The sequence below is a fragment of the Belonocnema kinseyi genome, chromosome 6 (assembly GCF_010883055.1).
Source record: "Belonocnema kinseyi isolate 2016_QV_RU_SX_M_011 chromosome 6, B_treatae_v1, whole genome shotgun sequence".
NCBI classification, from domain to species: domain Eukaryota; kingdom Metazoa; phylum Arthropoda; class Insecta; order Hymenoptera; family Cynipidae; genus Belonocnema; species Belonocnema kinseyi.
In genome coordinates this window covers 89,209,855-89,218,800 of record NC_046662.1, presented here as the reverse complement: position 1 = coordinate 89,218,800, position 8,946 = coordinate 89,209,855, and the positions used below count along the sequence as shown (strand labels likewise).

The following is an 8,946-nucleotide window of genomic DNA, read 5'->3' as shown; positions in this document are numbered from 1 at the left end:
ACTTACTTTGTTGCACGTGTTTTCAGCACACATGAACATTAATAAAATAGATATATAAATTTACGCTGTAACATTTAAATTTATGCTGCGACATTTCCGGCATTAGTGATTACAAAATTTAGAAATGTCTCGATTAAGTGGCTTACTCGGTGTCAAGTCCATGGACTCGAGACCATATCATAATTGTTATCGCAAGCATGATCGACATGCCAAAGAGTCGAGACGCTGCTGTGCCATTACCCTTGCGATTTCAGTGAAATAAGCTATGTGCGATTCTGCACAAAAATTTCCATCTGCGCAATTGCACTTTCGATTTAAAGTTTTTTTCGATTGAAAAAGTTGGAAAGTTATCAAGACTTCAAACGACTCCATCACGTAGTAAAATAAATGTTCGCGCTCGTAGAAGCACCGGAAAAAGATGCAGTAGTTTGGTAAAATGTGCCACTACTACTTTATTATCTGGCAGATCCATATTTCTTGTTAGTACTTGTTAGTTAATAAGTGGTTGGCCCGACTAATCCTTTTTCAGATATTCTTCGCTAAGGTAAATTTGATTGAGAAGTCATAATATATGCCCCTGGGAATAAATATCTTTTAAATGCTTCTATATCTTTTATTCCAACCAAATTAAAAGAGTTGTAGATGCCACACTATTTTTCGGATATGGTTTAGAAAATCCCGATGGGCAATCGATTAGATTAAATTTTCTATTTTTTTACAAAAATAGGAAGAGGTTTCGAAAATTTTGCACGTTCGAACTTCGATCGCGTGATTCAGTAAACGAGGGTTTTCAATGTCGATCACGTGTAGTAAAAACGTAAGAGACATGTGTCAAAAGTACGTATGAAGGACGTCTCAATGTTTCATCATAGTTTGCAATATGTAATCAATTTATCATTTAAAAAATAATCTTCAAATATCATATTGACTTAAATTGTTTATTCTACAAGTTTAAAACTAGGTCATCATTTAATTCAAAAAATTGCATTTGAAACCTCTTTTAATGTATTTATTAAATAAAAACAGAACATTCGCTTCTAAAAGAAAGATTTTTTTTAATGGAAGTTAAAATCGATTCGAAATTTCAATGATAGGGTATTGTGAATTTCTTGAGTAATTATCATTATTCAATGCTTCACATTCCTCGAATGAATGAAAAGTAATTGTTTAACCCTGGGACCGTCTACTCGGAGGAAGCGAGGCGAATTCATGTTCGTATTGTTCTGTCTTTTATGGACTCGAAGCGAAGGCAAATCTTTAGACACCGCCGTCTACATCATCAATTTACCCTTGATGTGAACTTGCGACTACATATTCTGATATCATTGGCTGAAACTTCAGTTATTACTTATTATCCTATATTATAAAATTTACATCTTAATGAAATCTTAATCCTAATATTTCAACGTTGCATATATTTGCTTTATTGACTACTGGATTTAAAACTTTATTTTAATTTCAGAAATTCAACAAATTTATCCGAAAAGCTTTTTTCTACGTATATATGAAGGGATCAGATTTGAGTTATCTTTGGTATAACTTATGTAAAAATTTAACCTTCAAGCAATTCTAATTTTGGAAGAGACACGGGTACAAAAAAATTCGAAGGACATATTCTCGAGCATATTCTTTCATGTGACGTGCTTTTCTCATCCATAAATTGTAATTTGTTTTTGTGAATTTTATTTGAATACCTTTTATATCCTATTTTAGCAATTTGTTGTTACAAAGGGCTTTAAAATGTTCAGGGGGCTTTTAAGAGGTTAATGAGTAATAAATACAAAATTCTGACTTGAAACGAAATAATTTTTTTCAGTACGCTGAACTTCTTGAACAACTGATAATTTGGTGTTGCTCGATGAACACTGAAGGACACGAACCTCGTTTGAATATGAATTGCACCAATTAGACCCACCTTTATTCGCAACGCGTCTGTTTGTTCACTGATTGACCAGCTTAAATCTAACTCGAGGTCAACGCAAATCTCAAAAGGGTCACCTCGAGCTTCCGTAATCCACCTAAAAACTTCTTCAAATTTAGACTGCTTCCATTATCCAAAATAACTATACAATCTAATTGAAAAGTCATTTGTAAGTTTCTTATTTAATTTCTTAATTAATTTTAAATAATTTTTATAATGATTCTTTTTTCGTAAGAGAACATTGAATTTAATCTTTTAAGATCCTCGCATTGGTTAACGCAGCGAAAAAGCATCCTCAACATTGTAAATGAAACCGCGGATGTTGCGGTTATTTCAAACCATCAGATCCGTGCGACAGAAACAATTCTCAAGTGCAGTGCAGGACGTTGTGGCTGGAAATCGTGTTTCGCTTTGACAATACTTCCTCTAGAAAAATAAGAAAAAAGTAACTGATGTGTCGAAATTGTGACGATTTTTAAGTTTTTGACAATATGAGCAATAATCAGTCTTTAATTTTACGAAAAATGAAATCCAAAAGTTTTTATAACACAGTAAGTCAAGTGTTTATTTTAAAAATTAATATCTTGCTGATGCTCTTAACTTTTTAACAGGCAGATCTTCAATGTTTCGTTTGACTGAATGCACCACAAAGATTTCAAACAATGTGTAACATTTGTTCTTATTTATCAGAAAGTACTTATTTCCATTACAATTATATACTCATAGCTATAATTTAGGATGATAATTATTCCCTCTGTATATAATACGATTTGAAATTAAGGGGGTCTCCACCACTTTAACATACTCGTGAAAAATGTACAAGGAGCTCAGCCCTTCATTAGCATACACTGATGAAGATTGGTGAAGTGAAGCATTTGGATGCGGATCTGTTTTTTAAGTTTATAATGCCATACGTGAATGACAATATAAATAAGAAATGATGTAATTTTTAAATAATTACATTTTAGACAGATGTGCTTCTCCAGAATGACGTGCAGGCAGGAAGTGAAAAAGTGCATATTTCGAGTTAGTTACGTAGAAGTGAACTTCATCATTATCATTTATGTAATACAATTTGTGTATTGAATAAACTATTTAAATAATTTGGTATTGATTTAAATAACAGTTGAAATAAATGACATAATCTCATATTTCAATATTGGCGACTAGAGTGTCCTTGCAAACTAACGGTGGCAGGACACGCCTCTCGGATAAAGGATATATTAATTGAAAGACAAGTCCAAAGAGGGGCTCCACGAAATGCTATTAATCTAACTTATCTTGGTTGTAAGTGTACGAGACTTCAGGGTCACTAAAGGACATCAGTGAAAGGATAGCGGTACTGAGAGCACGTCACTGGCTCTCTTGTCTCCCTATTATATTCTTTTGTCAAACACCCACTGAATTACAGTCGACGCTACATACCTTGCCGCTATTTACCTTGCCGCTTCCCCTAACTATCGGTCGAGCTCTTCCCCCACCACGACCGCGACGGCTCGGCATCCAAGAATTGTTCCGCTCGCTATTTACGTTGCCGTCAATCGTTTAAGTGTTTTAAGGAAATTTTAAAGTGAAAAAAGTCATTATATGCTTTGTTAATAAGGCTTATAAAAGAATTTTAAAATCATAATATTGATGTCGTATGCTAATTTCCTTGTCACATGAGATAACCTCAAGTATGGCAAATTTAATCAAAGGTTTATCAATAATTCGTAAATACTAACCTATTTTTCAGTTTATTCCGCGAGAGAACAATTTCAGTGGCGGATGCAGGGAAGGTGCTTAGGTGGTTCCCCCCCCCCCCCCCCGAAACTTTTAGCCTTTCGTATCAAATAATTAACTTAAAGCATGTGATACTTAGAAAATTGTAGATTTTACCAGTTTTAGGTTTCCCCGGCTTTTTTTCTAGAATAATAAATATTTTGTCTTAAAAATTTGGGAAATGATAGAAAACATGCTAACGGACGTCCCCACATACTTTTCTGTGGGTTAATTCAAAAAAGTTTTAATTTAGCAAAATGTCATTAATTTGCATAGCGCTTAGGAATTAGTATCGATTTTTTCAGTCTCAGATTCGCCCGGCTTTTTTCCTATGATAAGACATATTTTGTCTTCAAAATGTGGGAAATGGTAGCGAACATGCTAACGGACGCCCCGCATACTTTTTTCATGTTTTATTTTCAAACAAATTTTGATATTGCTAACAACGTGTGTGTATATTTCGAGGTTATGTGTGTTACAATTCTCCCGAGCGTTATGTACTTCCAAACTACCTTGTTTGCAGACAGTCAAAAAAGTTTATTTCATAAATAATTTCCAAATTATCGGAAAGGCAGAGATGAAAAACGACGTAACCTCAAAATAATGCACAAGCATACAATTTTTATTTAGCACAATAATTTTTTGTCGTTATTATCCCTCAAAAAAGAGTCCGGGGACGTCCGTTATGATATTTTATAGCATCTACGAATTCAGATTTTAAAATTTTTCATTTTTGTGGAAAAAAAGCTAGGGGAACTGTACCCGATTAAACACGCGACGAAGTATCACATGCCCTTAATTACTTCCACAATATGTATTCTGAAAATCGAACTTTCACTGTTTGTAAACACTGATCCGTACGCGACAACGTACGTAGCGAGCGAAACAATTTGCATCAAGCACCACGCATCAAGATTCGACTCGAGAGTGGGGGAACATCGTTTCCAGGAAAATTACCCCCCTACGGTCCCATCCCCGGTAAGGTAAATAGCGTCGACTGTAAATTAGGGCAACAGATTTCGTAATCTCTAGATTTGAATTAGTATAAAACTTCTAATTTAAATAGTCTGAAGTTATTTACCAATTGCTAGCTATTTCATCAATGAAGTTTTATATTGATTCAAACTTTTAGAGTGCTAATAATCCCACCAAAAACATCTGCGATACAAAAAACTACTACTTACAACTACATGCATTTTTGAAATCAAAGTTGAAAGATTAATTTGAAAAATAATATTCATAATTAAATATATTACCCTTTCGACTAGACACTTCGCTCTAAAGTTTTATGTTTTACACACATTCGGTCAAATAGGCCCTACCGTTTTTTTAAATGACTGCTATTTTAAACCGATCAAACTGATTTCCACTCAAAAAATGGTAGACGCACTCGAAATTTTTTTTAATATGTTAAATGTCAAAGTAAAAAAGAGATTTTTATCAAATCACTTGTTTAGGAAAAAACTTTTAATTTTTGCACTTTTCATGTTCATTAGATGGCCCAATGATCGCCATACTAAGTCATGTTTCAAAGCTACTCTGCTCAAAATAATATTTCCGGATCGTTTTGACCCAGGATAAAGTCGAAAGGTTAAGAATATTTTTTATAAAGTACCCTATTACATTTAAAACAAAACTGATTAAATATTCTAAAACTTGGCCGGATAATTAAAATATTCTCCACTCTCTAAGCCTGAATAAGGGATACATCGAAAAAACAATATTCTAATTCTAAGAGTGTCATATCCTTACAGGCATATTCTTAGTAATATTCTCATTGAAGTAAGCGAAATTCTTACTTTAAGAGTATCTTCTAACCAAAGGGAGAAAATATTCTTAAAATGAAAATATGCGTGGGGAAGAAGAAATGTGCAAAAGAAAATGTACCTTTCTCTGTTCAATAATTTCTTTTAATGTTTCGTACCACGTGCTTTTCGGTCAGTTTTCATTTTTGATTGTTTTACCCACGAAGTAGTATAAAACCAATTCAAAGAATAAGTCGCGTGCGCACATTTATTTCCTTCTCTTTACAAAAAATCTTAGAGTGAGAAAGGTCTGACGTCCCATTTCAACAAAGAAGTAAGATTGTGAGGTTAAAAACCGGTGTGCAATTTCCAATGTTATGAAGTTAAACCAGCTGAATGTTTACAAGCTTTTTATTCTGTTTAACGTGCAATTGCAAGGTAAATAATATAATAATAATTTATATTGTGTTATTTACTAATCAAATATTTTTGAAATAAAAATATTTAAATCTTAGTATAGTCTAAGATTAACTATACCTACTTAAGTTGCAAATATTCTTAGACTTAGTGGGAAATCCTTAAAATTAAACAAGAATATATATTTTTAAGGTAAGAGAGCTTTCATCTTACATTAAGAATATATTCTTAGCGCCTATTTATGTTGCAAATATTCTTCAACTTAGTGGGATTTCATGCTCTTTTGGATTCTTTTGAATAAGACTAACGTTCAAGTAATTTAGTTTTCATTGAATTACCATTTTATTAAATAAAAAATAAAATTAATGATTTTAATTATTGTCGTTTCAAGCTAGTTAAATTTATTCATTCTTTAATTCAATTTAATAGTTCTATTATTCGTTTTTAATTTGAATTGGATTCTTGCATTTCACTTCGAAATAGAAATTGTAGCTAGATTTACCACACTTAGCCGATACTTAATAAATAAGATTTAAATAAATATAAAATTAAACTTTTCACCTGTGTTCACATCTACAGACTTATCTATATGTTTGACACCAAATTATAATGAGAAGCCTGTAGCATCATGTTCTCTATACGTGTTGAAAAAATTTCCGATATCTTGAATAGTTTTTAAAATTGTATCATTCACGGCTTTTCTGACTTCATTTTTTACACTAAATACGAGAAATCTTGAAATCGATTAAAGATCTCGAAAACTCCTGCAATATTGATCGAGAACTCGATGTCAATCGATACGATAGATGAGGGTGTCGAGGTGTGCATAGGTGAGAAAATCCAGTTTTCACCCTAAAACATGATTAACTAAATTTTGTAAGTAAAAATAATATCGTGTTTTTTATAAATAAATATCGAAGAGGAGTCACATTTAGATTTCTGTGTTTAATATTAGGCAACATTTTTGCACAAAAAATGCATTATTGTTGTATGTTAGTAAAAAATTAAATTTTGTACCTGTGTTCATCTCACACAAATTGTAATGGAAAGTCTGTAGCAACATATTCTCGATAAATAGTGTAAAAATTTTTGAAATCTTCAATAGATTTGAAACGTTTACTAATTGGATCAGCTCTCAATTTTAATTTCTTTACACTAAATATTTAAAATTTTTAAAACTATTCAAGATGTCGGAAATTGTTGAATGCAAATCGTGAGTTTGTTGCTACAGACTTCTAATTAGAATTTCTTGTTGGTCAGGTTGATGGCTTATAGGCGGCATAGGTGAGCACAGATTGAAATTTGTTTGTTTTTTATGGTTTTATAAATTTTAATCGCACATTTACGAAGGCATTAAGATAAAATTACGCTTAAACTTATTTTTTAATGGCTGGTGAGACAGCTGCTAATTTTCATTAAAATCGTTTGAGAATGGCACCAATAATCCCAAAATAGTCCAAAATACATGATTATTACCGATCACGATTTTGGTAGTTTTTTGTACTTGGCGGTGATTTTATACCGAGATACTTTATTACTAATGAAATTGACATTTTATTTCCAATTTCAAAAGGAAGTAGATGTTTTAAGGGGTCCCAGTATTTTTCTATATGCACGGTACTGATGAACCATTAAGTACTTTATACAAAACCTCCAGGTCATAGTTTAAATATATGGTATAATGGGTAAGCGGAGTTTGAGGCGGTCACCGACATGTGATTACAAGAATTTCCTACAAATTCCTAAAAATGTTTAAAAATCTATAATTTGCGCAAGAAAAAAGAAAAAGAACACTTTCGAACTTAAATTTATTTTTTCATCAAAAAGTACTTTCAAACTATTACTTAGCTTGATCGAACAATAAAAGAAACATCCTGAAAGAAGTAACCATCTCCAAGAGAAATTTCTGTGTCTCAAAAAATGCTGACTTTGAATCAGAAACCGTTGCATAACATTTTAATTTTTTAATTTAAAAAAGAACACGACAGTAGTTTCGGGTCGTCTAGTATAGATGGCTGAAAATGAGAGTAATTTTCTCGTAGGATTTTGAAGATGACGCAACAATAGGTTTTTTAAACACTTGCAGGATTTATTTGTCCACTCATATTGTTCACAAAAAAATTTGTTTACTTTCGCAGAGCCACATACATTGGCGGTATGAAGGCGAGTGTGTCATTTTCGCCCCAAAAAGTTGCCCTTTTTTGAGTAAACAAAGTGACACTTATTGACTGGTTGAATACACAAGAAGTTTGATAGGTTTTGAGCTATCGTACCAGCCAATTTCAAATACGTGGTGTTGAGAAAAACTCAGACGCTCGGGCGTAATTTCGTGCACAAACAAGCGATAAATGGGCATATGATGCAGTAGATGCTCCATTAGTACAGTAGTAGAAAAGAATCTTATTACCTAGAAAGCTAGCCTAATCAAGGTTAACCACGGGAAATCAATTTTTCGGCTGTGTGTGCCGTAAGTCAAGAGGCCGACGGGGCTGGCGCCGCTGCGCCGTGCTCATATACACTGAGAAAAATGTTTGTTTGAATCAAACAAATAATTTCTTTAATATGGGTCAAACAAATGTTTGTTTCACTCAAATGAATTTTTCATTTGTCCTTATTTGTTTGGTTCAAATAAATGTTTGGTTTGTTTAAATAAATTTCTTTGTTAAAATAATTGAAGTTTTTTTTTACATTGAATATATATTTTTTTAATTAATTAAAGATTTTGTTCCAGTGAAATAAATCTTTTTTTCACAGTTAACCTCAAAATTGAGCATTCTTTATAAAAATAATGTATAAGAAGACTTACATCCGAAATCTTCAATTATATCCAAGGTAAAAACCCTAAACCTCAAGTAGTTCCTAAACTAGAGATATTGCGTCCATTTTTCATTTAATTTATGATTTTTAGTCAATCAGAACCTTTAGAATAATACAACACTGAAAAAAATACAAATGCCATCAAATAAATCACATGATCAATTAATTTAAATTCTAGGTTAGTCCCTTAGGAATATCTTGCAAGTAGCAAGCCTATATCCCAGAAAAACTCTTGGAAGGTGTGCAGCGCCTCCCATAAAATAATACTGTTGACAAACAAAAATT

General features: G+C 32.3%; 1 long non-coding RNA gene across 1 annotated transcript; it reads left to right on the top strand.

The window, feature by feature from the left end:
- The first annotated feature begins 1,822 nt into the window (after positions 1 to 1,822).
- LOC117174897 lies at positions 1,823 to 3,024 on the top strand. The gene is made up of 2 exons (XR_004467398.1): positions 1,823 to 2,090; positions 2,182 to 3,024. It is a non-coding gene; the product is annotated as an uncharacterized LOC117174897 (long non-coding RNA).
- The last annotated feature ends 5,922 nt before the right edge of the window (positions 3,025 to 8,946 follow it).